At 39.2% G+C, this 11,991-nt stretch overlaps 1 protein-coding gene across 7 annotated transcripts in view; it reads left to right on the forward strand.

Annotated features, from left to right (window-relative positions):
- The first annotated feature begins 6,994 nt into the window (after positions 1–6,994).
- LOC102291985 (protocadherin-15) overlaps positions 6,995–11,991 on the forward strand; it is a 209,037-nt gene continuing 204,040 nt past the window's right edge. For 4 of the 7 annotated variants that reach the window (XM_005914101.3, XM_042225131.1, XM_042225128.1 and 1 more), the window contains exon 1: positions 6,995–7,784. The gene's annotated coding sequence lies outside the window, so the exon portion shown is untranslated. The remainder of the gene's footprint in view (positions 7,785–11,991) is intronic. The other 3 variants (XM_042225136.1, XM_042225139.1, XM_042225143.1) reach the window with 2 other exon arrangements.

An 11,991-nucleotide genomic window follows, 5' to 3' on the forward strand; every position in this document is an offset into this window, starting at 1 on the left:
AGTTTGTGTAGAGAAGCATAAGCTGCTTTAATTCCTGTCTCAGAGTCAAATATGTTTTTTAATCCCCAATAACATTCCCACCTGCACATCACAAATCTTGCGGCTGTAGTATAACATGAAGCACCTCATTGATTAAACAGTTTTAGCCAGTCAGTGTAGAGCCTTTGCTGAAGGATTCCACAGCTTCCCCCTTGTGCTATTTTGAGAGACAATCTTTTGGTATGCAAGGAATCATGGAGGGAAAACACCTGACATGTCACATTAGTTCATTATTTGACTCTATGTCAGTGCTACAATGCTTCTTTTATTTTGTACAGGAATTCTTGCGTTTTGGCCTGTATTTGTATAGCGCTTTACTTAGTCCCTATGGACCCCAAAGCGCTTTATACAGGGAGTGCAGAATTATTAGGCAAGTTGTATTTTTGAGGAATAATTTTATTATTGAACAACAACCATGTTCTCAATGAACCCAAAAAACTCATTAATATCAAAGCTGAATGTTTTTGGAAGTAGTTTTTAGTTTGTTTTTAGTTTTAGCTATTTTAGGGGGATATCTGTGTGTGCAGGTGACTATTACTGTGCATAATTATTAGGCAACTTAACAAAAAACAAATATATACCCATTTCAATTATTTATTTTTACCAGTGAAACCAATATAACATCTCCACATTCACAAATATACATTTCTGACATTCAAAAACAAAACAAAAACAAATCAGCGACCAATATAGCCACCTTTCTTTGCAAGGACACTCAAAAGCCTGCCATCCATGGATTCTGTCAGTGTTTTGATCTGTTCACCATCAACATTGCGTGCAGCAGCAACCACAGCCTCCCAGACACTGTTCAGAGAGGTGTACTGTTTTCCCTCCTTGTAAATCTCACATTTGATGATGGACCACAGGTTCTCAATGGGGTTCAGATCAGGTGAACAAGGAGGCCATGTCATTAGTTTTTCTTCTTTTATACCCTTTCTTGCCAGCCACGCTGTGGAGTACTTGGACGCGTGTGATGGTTTTCTTCTTAACCTTTGCAGCGCTGTGAGTACTGACCGTGGAGCATGCCAAAAATCATGTTTTTCTTGAAGGATGCAGACTTCTTCCTGTACCACTGCTTGAAGAAGGTGTCTTCCAGAAACTGGCAGTAGGACTGGGAGTTGAGCTTGACTCCATCCTCAACCCGAAAAGGCCCCACAAGCTCATCTTTGATGATACCAGCCCAAACCAGTACTCCACCTCCACCTTGCTGGCGTCTGAGTCGGACTGGAGCTCTCTGCCCTTTACCAATCCAGCCACGGGCCCATCCATCTGGCCCATCAAGACTCACTCTCATTTCATCAGTCCATAAAACCTTAGAAAAACCAGTCTTGAGATATTTCTTGGCCCAGTCTTGACGTTTCAGCTTGTGTGTCTTGTTCAGTGGTGGTCGTCTTTCAGCCTTTCTTACCTTGGCCATGTCTCTGAGTATTGCACACCTTGTGCTTTTGGGCACTCCAGTGATGTTGCAGCTCTGAAATATGGCCAAACTGGTGGCAAGTGGCATCTTGGCAGCTGCACGCTTGACTTTTCTCAGTTCATGGGCAGTTATTTTGCGCCTTGGTTTTTCCACACGCTTCTTGCGACCCTGTTGACTATTTTGAATGAAACGCTTGATTGTTCGATGATCACGCTTCAGAAGCTTTGCAATTTTGAGACTGCTGCATCCCTCTGCAAGATATCTCACTATTTTTGACTTTTCTGAGCCTGTCAAGTCCTTCTTTTGACCCATTTTGCCAAAGGAAAGGACGTTGCCTAATAATTATGCACACCTGATATAGGGTGTTGATGTCATTAGACCACACCCCTTCTCATTACAGAGATGCACATCACCTAATATGCTTAATTGGTAGTAGGCTTTCGAGCCTATACAGCTTGGAGTAAGACAACATGCATGAAGAGGATGATGTGGACAAAATACTCATTTGCCTAATAATTCTGCACTCCCTGTACTACATTCATTCATCCACCTATTCACACACTAGTGATGGCAAGCTACATTGAGCCGGGGCTCAAACCGGCAACCTTCCAATTACAAGACGAACTGCCAACTCTTGAGCCACGATCGCCCCACGATGGCCTATTCCACTGACAAATTATGTTTGTGGTTCTTGTTACAAATAGCAAAATAGTATGCTAATTATAAATACTCAAAGCCATTAATTCATCCATCCACCCATCTATCTGTTCAGCCAGCTATCCTTCCATTCATACATTTTCTGGTGTAGCCTACAAACTGTGTCTATAAAATGTATATCTCATTACAAGAAATGAGAACCATGCTCATTTGGTTTTACATAAGTACCCACCCCTCCCTCATATTCACTATCCCCTACCACCAGGCACTACTTTAACTCAGTGGGTGACCACCTTCCACATGGTTAGAATACAGCAGCCCAGGTTTCAGTCTGATCTGCAGCTCTTTGCTGCGTGTCTTCTCCCTCTCTTTCTCCCCTATTTCCTGTCTACCTTCACTTTTACACTATCTAATAAAGGCAAAATGGCAATAAAACAACAACAAAAAAATCCTAAAAAGAGGTGGGACCACCACCCCAGTCTGTGAATCTCACCCACCCCAGGGGCTTTGACACAGGCAGCACTTTTTTAAACACTGCCCTGGTAATGGGCAAGTCGCCCTCAGACTCTGTTTCCTTTGCAGAAATCCCACAAGCTGGGCCAAGCTTGAGAAAACTCTATCTTCAGCTTGATGACTCCCTTCACCTCTGGTGTCTACCATCTGTTTTGGGGGTTACCATTACAACAGCTCCATGCAACAACCACAACAACAGAAGTGAAGAGCAGCTTTATTTGGACTCAGTGTCCCCAGCCTTTGTGTGAATGTTGTTGAAGTTCTGCTGGAGGTGGGAGCTGAAGATCTCCCAGGTGACTTTTACTTTCACTGTGAGCCCAACCTAGGGACTCAGGCAGTTAGAGCCTGTAAGTCTTGCATTTCAAGAAAATAAACTTTTTTCAATTGATTATACGTTTCAGTTGAAATTTTACAGCCCTCAAGTACTGTGAGCAGTTACTTAGTCACAAATTCTATTGTACTCTAAATGGGACATTAATCTATAAAATGAATATCAGGATTTAATGAATATGACTTAAAATTGGAGATTGAGATCATAAACCCAATTGGATAGAGTTATGAATCAATTTCATAGACTTGTTTACAATTTAGACTGAAACCTGAGAAGTCACTGGAAATAATTGAAAGCAATTTCTCTGTTCATTCCTTTCAGTCTTTTCAGAAACATAGTAACAAATATAAGTATGTTATATGATTTTTTAACAAAAAACTACAAATAGTTTGTTTGTTTGTTTAAAAAAAAAAGGCCAGAAATTAAAATCAATCTATTTAAAAAATAAACTTATAATAAATATCTAGTGCACTAAAAATAACTGTTATAAGAGAAGTTCTCTTTAGCACTATCATTTTCACACTTGTGCTTTAAATCACACAGTGTGAAATTTATTAACAGAGTTGCTGTTTATGGGCTGTATAATAATTACATGCATTGTAACTAATAGTTGTAACATAAAACCATAATAGGGTGAAGAAAACTTTTATGGGTAATGATAAGCAGAAGTTAAATTGACATTAAACAAATTCTTTGCTTTCATGGTTGTTTAGCTTTGAGTAAAAATATGTTCAAACTCAAATCTATAGCCCAGGTTTGTGGATCGCTATTTACAACTCTAAATAATCTAGATACAGAGATTTGCACCACCAACACTTATGCAAACACAATACAAGACAAAACATTGCAAGCATTTGTTGGATTTGGTATTATATAAAACTGTTGGTGGTCTTTGTAGTTATTTTTAAAAGCATTTTAGTGATCAGTAACACAAGAAAAGCCCAGTAAAAAGCAATCATGGGTGCTGTTCTTGTTGTTCAAAGCATGTTTTCCATTCATTTTCTGTTTCTTTTGGTCATTTTAAGTGTTCACGCTAAGGGGCCTGGGTTCAAATCCCATCTGGGACCTTTCATGCCATGTCTGCATGTGTTTTCTTTAGCTGTGCAGCTACTTCTCCCACATTCTAGAAAGATGAATGGGATCAGATTAATTGGGGATTTTAAAATTGACTGTGAATGGAAGCATGAATGGTTTCCGTACCTATGTGTTGGCTCTATGATAAACTGGCAGCCAATGTTCCCTCTAATTTTTCATGTGTCTAAGCGAACACACAAACTCCCTGAGCGGTCCCTTGGACCACTGTGAGCAACAACAGACGTGTGCACTGTAGTCACGCCAGCATCGAATCCATCCAAGTTACATGGTTTATTAAAATAAGAAAATTACAGCATTTACATTTATGTTAGACAACTTTTAATTAACTGCTTTAGCCCACTTACAATGAAAATTGTAAGTGAAAATTTAAAAAAAAATCTTGTTCATGACCTCTCCAACTCCAGTTTGGAAAACAAAACTTTTTATTCATTTATTTATTATAAAGCTCTGACTTGTATTATGAGTATGAGTCTGTGGTCTGGAAGAGAGTCCTGTAACTCTGTCTGCAAAATATAGTTTAGAATGACCAGTGTTGGGCAATTAATTATATAGTTACTTCTTAAAAAAAGTTACTGGGTTTTGCAAACAAAGTTTTTTGCAGCTGTTTACCTAAAAATGCTGCCATGGCATTTTTTTAACAAACATTTCAAAATATTAACTGAACAATCAGCTGCTCTTCATCAAACTTGATGCCGCACAAATTATTTGTGCCACTCCAAAAAATTAATTCTGTCCACTATGAGATAAAGGAGAACAACAGCCTGATACCTGCAGGCCTGACAACAGGAGATGTATCACTCCTGTAACACCTGTAACATTCAGCAGTTCATTGTTCCTCATTGTTCTGACACACACAACTAAACTATTGACTACACTACACACTAACACAAGATTTGCCCTAAACGTTGCAAATCTCTCACATCTCAAAACACCGCCGTCACTCCTAAAACTCCCGTTTCTTAACAACTAAATACCATGTTGCCATATCATTTTTTTTTTGATTGGTCGATATGGTACATTTTTCCATATCGACCACTTTTTTCATATCGGAAAGGGTGGGGGTGTTTTGGTTTTGGTTTTGCTCACACGCGGAGAGTGCTTTCGAGCGTTTTCCTTCTAATCCCATACGGGAGCAGCCAGTCACTTACTGACTAACACTGCAAAACAGAATTGTTGAAGTTTTAATTTTAGTTAGATTTTTTTTGTGCCCAACGCAGATTTTCTGTGCGCAGAGACCGTGCCAGCAGTGCACAATTGCGCACGTGCGCAGCCTAACACTTAGAGAGAACATTGCTGGCATCATGTTCAAGTTGTAGTTTACCTCTTGCCCCCCAGACCCTCTATGCCCCTGAATGAATTTCAAGTGTATTTCAAGTGCTTTTGTGTTGCTTTGTTCCTTTTTTCCTTTGCATTGCTTTCTGGTTTTCATGGATCTGTTGATATTCACTTTACTTTTTTGTGGCCTTTTTTGTATAATTGTTTGATTGGCTTTGGGTCTGTTTATGGTTGAACTAATACTAACTAGCCAACAATATATCACTTACTAATTTTGATAGCAGACACCAGTGGTAGTTTTGCTAACTTTGAATTTAAACAGTCTGTTACGGAGGAGTTGTTTTTTCTGCTTGTCGTATTTATTTTCTCCCGTTTTTGCAGGTGAATTTTGACCTCAGCTTTCCTTTTCTATTTAGGCCTAATCTTCTTTATCTTTGCAGGATATTCAAGAGTTGTGTGAAGAAAACACTATAAATGCTGATGAAATCTGCATGCAGATTTCCAGATCAGGGCTTATATGGGATCAGTGTAAGATAAGCTGAGAAAAGTCTTGGGCATGTAGGCATTGTTATACTATGCAATCTCGCATGCAGATTCAGCACTTACATCTAATACACTTGATACTGAGGGTGTTTTCACTCTGCTTATGAGATTTACGGAAAAGACAGGAACAAATTGCAACTGATCTATCTATCCAGCCCTGCCAGATAGAGACATACTATGCAGATTGTCAAGACTTAGGGGCACTGCATGCTAAAAAATATCTCTTCTTATTCCTTCTTTTTCAAACATAAAATGAAAAATTTTAAAAAGCACATTTACACAAGTCTGTGAAGTCTCATTTAATCCCTTTTATATAAGCCCAGAGACAATAAAAGGTCAGTGTTAAGGATACTGAACTCATGCTTTGTTGACTCTGGCTGTAATACAACATTTTTTAGGTGTCTTATATAAGTATAAATAATAGCTACACTCTTCCTTTCAGTGGCACTATTAAAAGCTACTATTATCATTTTGAAGTAGGCTCTCCATTCCACATATTTTTGCATATTTTAATGAAGGTGATAAATAGAAATGACCCAGAAACATTGATATTATGACCTGTGAGAGAAAAATAATAATAGTTAAGGAGAGAGTGAAAACAAACAGACTGCTTTGAAATTTGTAGATTCAGCTTTGCATAAAAACTGCCAGCACGTTTTGTAGCTGGGATTTCTGAGATCCCAAGACAGAAGTCGATTTCTGTAGGAGACTAGATTAATTCCAGTTCGGCTTTATGTACAATTTACAACGAAATAAATAAGGAATCGTTTTAGCTTTTAAATTGTGTCTGATTGGGATTAGGTTTGAATTTAAGATTCAGATGCCACAAGTGAAAAGAAAGCAAAGTGTTGGATGTTTTGTTTATCAGGAGGTAAAAATTTCAGACATAACCATGAAAAATAAATGAAGAAAACAAAGAGGAAATGGAAATCAGAAATCGAGAGCTGGCCTTAAAAACAAAGGGAAGTATTGCCTTTTATCTCGGAAGCTAATTGGGTTAATTGGGAACCGGCGCAAACGGTGAGGCAGTAAAATGAGAGCAAACGGAAGAAAAAGCAGCAGCCCTGCAGTGCGGGATATCCAGCTGGGAAAACTAGTTGTGACAGAAGCATCCTGGGGTGCACAGCTTTAACTATAGTGAGGACGTTTAGTAGGGATGAAGGAAGTTTTCGATTAATTTAATGTTACCGATATGCAGATGCTCTGATTTGATACCTGATGTTAGAATGAATCCAAATGTCAAAACCTGCACCAAACAAAACAAAAAACATCATCACTGGCACTGTGTCTCAAAATCTTCATCTTTTCAGCTCCAATTGCGTGGCCTAAATTTGTTAAAGGGCAGCACATTTGGGAATCCTGGACACTTGGACTCCAACTTTGGGTGGCGCCAGAGCGCAAGAAACGAGGAAATGGGTAAAAACCAACACAACTCATCGGGTAATCTGCCCGGAGAATCGCTTTATGGCTTCAGCCGTCTCCACATTCCGTTAGGTGATGTGTGGATCTTTTCAGCGGGTGGCAGGACTTGCCACCTGTCAGGAATGGTAAACAGGCTTCGCTGAAGACCGCGTTGACCCTTTCTTCTTTTGCACAGGGAAACGTTCGCAGCTTTTGTTCATGTGCATCTGTGTTCGTGAAAGAAATACGGACAACTTTAACTGACATCGGCGCAAGAGAAAGTGAGCCACACGCATAAGTGGCAAGATTATAAGCGGAGCGTCTGCACCCGGATCCCTCCGACCCCCTTCGCTTTTTTTGAAGATTAGTGGGTTGACCACGTCTGAAGGACACTAACAACCGGATTAGGTATTGTGCAGTGTAACCTACTTCTCACCACTCCTGCATCTTGTCCTCTGAAAATTTGCGCAATGACCTTTGGTGCACTTGGAATACAGCGGCTGCGCCCGTGAGGTAAGGGGATCAATTTTGGTCACTTTTGAGTTTTCTTCAGGCTGTTTGGATTCAGTATGTGAAGTTGTACAAGATGTAAAAAAATCAGTCTCCACACATACAGTTTTTGTCTGATCCTCCGTTATAGCTTGTTACGTGTAGACGCAATCGCATTCGTTTTGAATATTTTTTGTCGAAAACAATTAAATTAATGGTGAAGGATTATTACTCATATTGTATGTTGCACAGCTTTACCCAGGCACCAGGCACGGCATTTTACAAGCTTATCACGTCAGATTACTCAAACGCTCTGTATATCCAAAGCTCAAAGCATAAGGCTAAATGTAATTTGCAGAACGTGCACCCGAGGAGAGGATCAATAGTTAAGGGATTCGCATTTTAGTCTGCATTAGTACATTCTTGGTATCATTACTAAAGATGCCTCTACCTACTCTGAAAGGAACATCAAAGATTGCGGGGTTATTTCTTCCGAGTACCACTAATGTACGGTACACGTAACACGTGCGAGTTGGATCGTGACATTTTTCCTCCCAGGAGCTAAAAGGAGGTGTGTTTGGTCTTGGGATCACCTTAAAACAAGAAAACGTGCATGTCATGAGTCTGGCTTGTAGAGCTGAAAACCTCTGTATCATCAGACGGGCACTTCTTGAGCTGCATAGAGTCGATAGGTACCGTCGTATGAGAGCTTAAATATTGTAATTAGTTTACTCTATAACTTAATAAAATGGATGCAGCAAAGTGTATTCTTAGGGGCAGTGTATAGGGTTCTGTAGTATGACTGGGACTATTTCTGTATTTAGGCAGAGTACCATTTGCAAAAACTTAATGCCCAAGTCTGATACATTTCTTTATTTGATTGTGCGAAGGCTTGTTGGTGATTTAGGGATATTCCTCTGGAAGGAATGATTCGGTGAGATAAAAATGTATTGGTAGTGTGTGTACATAATCCTCCTTACTTTGAATGTCAAGAAAATGATTATCTTCTCCTCACTGTGTATTCCAACTTCTAGTATCTACAGGTATAGATAGTAATGTCCTAGAAGTGTGTAGGGAACACTTTTAAAAAATACTGCTGCAGGATATCTTCATTAGTCTGGGGTTTGGCCTGTTCTTTCCAGAGGCGCACATTTGGGAAATGAGAGATGAAGAGTAGCGTGGCTCAGGCCAGCCAGACGCTATTGATATTCTGCCCATGCCCTGCTCCATAGGCAGCCCATTGTCATGGCTCGCTCAGTGGGATAGCATCTGATGATTGAGGTGTATGGAAGAGGGTTGAAAGCTGGTTTGAAAAAGACACTAAATGTCCATTTATTGAACGTTAAAGGTGTGATCTCACAGTAAAGGCAAACAGTCTATGTATTTCTATCCACTGCACGAGAGTTGCATGGAAATCAGAAAAATAGCTTAGACTATTTTTTTGATTGACAGTTTATCTTGTATAGCATAACATGCATCTTGATACTTGTCTTGTGTATGTAGTCGTACTATTACGCAGGAATTTAATAGTTAACAGATGTAATTTGATAGATCCAAAAGTCTTTCATTTCCTTTAATTCTGTCTTAGCAGGCCCAAAATATAAAATAAAAATCTTGAACAAGAGAACTGCGTGTCAGCTTTGAAATGATACAACTTCTCATCAGATACAACAATACTATGTGCATGTGGATCATACATAGACACACATGGATCATATCTGTTATGGGTGCATGAAATTGCAATGCTCTGCAGCTTTCTGTCCAGGCTGGTGAGAGAGAGACAAGTCATCCACGGCTTTGGGAAATAAAGAAGTAACAGAGCTCAACAAAGCAGCAAGTAATGCCTGCTGGTAGTCAGTGTCAGGTAGAAATGATGGGGGGGATGAGTACAAACAAACAACCACAGGGGAGTAACAAAGAAATTTATCTGAGGAGATGAACAAATAAGGGTAATTTTTGAAGACTGCCATGGAAGTTGACACACAGAGGTGCAATAGCTTACGAGTTGCTGCAGTAGGAGGACTCCACTCTGAGCACAGCACAGATTCCCCTTTTGATTTTTTTTTTCCCCTTTCGGTTTAACTATTGCATCTTTCAGATTTGTTGCTGAAATGTTAATTTATCTACATGCATACTCACAATAAATATATTTATGTTTATGCTGTGAGACTCAGTGGCCTGAATGTATAGGACTTATATCTGCATATCTATAAAAGTTTACACTGGTCAAATCTGGAAGAGATTTTTCTGTTCATTTTGAATAGGACCAGGGGGACTGTGATCTACACATTTAGAATATAACTTTTCATTATCTAAATCTTAAAGTGATGAAAATTCATAGAGACAATTTCATAGCTGCATTAGGTCGTTGTAGGGTTTGACTAACTGTTGTGGCCAGCAGCTGGAGTGGAAAGCCGTGTCCAGAACCCCATTGGAGCATGAAGGGAGAAGATGATTGCATATAAGTTATCTCCATGTTGCAGCACCAATAGTTTCCAAATTAATAACCTCATATTCGATATGAATATGAAAAACTCCCTGCACATCTATTCAGTTATTTTCCATCTCATGTTCTTTCAGTCCTCTTATCTCAAACACGGGGAACACAGAGACCTGTTCTGTTCATGGATTTCTGTCTCTCAGATAAGAACAGTTTGTTTGGTAGCAGGTTGGTGAAATGAATTAATTGTAAATGTGTTGTATCTCTTTTTAAAAATGTTTAACAGACAGACCTCATAGCAGTTGTGAGTGCAGTCAGATTATGTATAGTAAAATCTAACCCAGTGCTGAGGGGCATTTTGATTTCTAAGCTCTAGTGCTTTCACCTTGTAAAATCTGTGAATGTATAGAGTACAGTAACTACTTCCAGGAACTGGCCTCATGAGGATGGATGGAAGGTCAGATAAGTACCGGTATGTTTAGGAATACCAAACTTTTGATTGGAATCACTGAGAATATATTGGTGTTGAAATGATGTCCGTCCCTTCAAAAATAATGACCTCAGTGCCTTTGAGAAGTATACTGATCAACAGAGGAATAAGAGTTGTGCTGATTAGCTCCCCAGTCTGATTGTTTGAGTATAAGTCATGTGGAACTTTTCCTCCATAAGAAACCCTCATCAGTTGTGTCTGTGAGTAATAAGGAATCTGAATAATGGTCTCCTCTCCTTATTGAATTGGCAATTGTACTACCAGTACAAAACTTTAATGGCAACTTTGAGAAGCTAAAACTGAATGTTTATAATGCTGTTGATGTCCCAGCCTGACAGGATGAAAAATGGATTACTTTCCTATTCACTTGATGCCAGTCTAATTAGCATATTCCACTATTGGTTTAACTTATTAACCTTAGGTTATCTTTAAGCAACATTTCTCTTCAGCATTTACCCTTGGAAGAAACATATAAATAGAAGAAATTTTTTTTTTTCATTTCTCTCATGAAAACACTGTCAGCCTGAGTTTTGAGGGGGGACGTTTGACAGAGGCAGATATGCAAATTATTTTCTTGATTTTTGTGAGGGTGTTTGCAAGTGTCCGTATGCTTGCTGACTGAAATTCTATTAGCATAAATCAATATTTACCTCAGCTCAAAATAAATGTTTTTGTGAAAAGGCAAATAGACAGGAAGGAAGCAGATTACCGTACAATCACAATAGTTTGACTAAACATTTGTTTCAGCATTTGTAGGTGTGGACAGATAATATAGTCACTATGTTTTCATATCACACTTCAGTAATAGTATTTATCTTTGTTTAGTGTTCCCAGTTACAGTAGAAACAGGTTCTAGAAATACATTCTAGTGTCAGTAACATCAAATTTTGCATTTACAATTACAACTTTCTTTTTCATGAAATACCTGCTTGTTTCTCTGAGTTTGGGACCAGCAGGGATTGCACACTAGCTTGTGACACTCTGTATAAAGTTGACTTTACGATTCATCCCAGTCACAAATCAGGGACCGTTTGTTGTGAGGTGAATGCACTGTTAACCCCCTACACTAAGGGCAGTTCACTGTGCATATGGATACTTTACCTCCTGAGTAACAGATCCCAGGATGGGAGATCACCCATTATTCCATTCTCATCTTGAACACTGGCACACCACAGGGGAGCTTCCTTAGGCCCATCATCTACTCCATCTGGAATAACTAGCTCTGTAACTTAAAAAAGAGGAACAGTAACAGAATTACAGTCATTTAAAGAGTGCTTGTAAAATGGGCCTGCTGGTGGGCC

Source organism: Haplochromis burtoni, unplaced genomic scaffold, assembly GCF_018398535.1.
Source record: "Haplochromis burtoni strain Fernald_Lab_line unplaced genomic scaffold, NCSU_Asbu1 Contig_7, whole genome shotgun sequence".
In the NCBI taxonomy this organism is placed as follows: Eukaryota; Metazoa; Chordata; class Actinopteri; order Cichliformes; family Cichlidae; genus Haplochromis; species Haplochromis burtoni.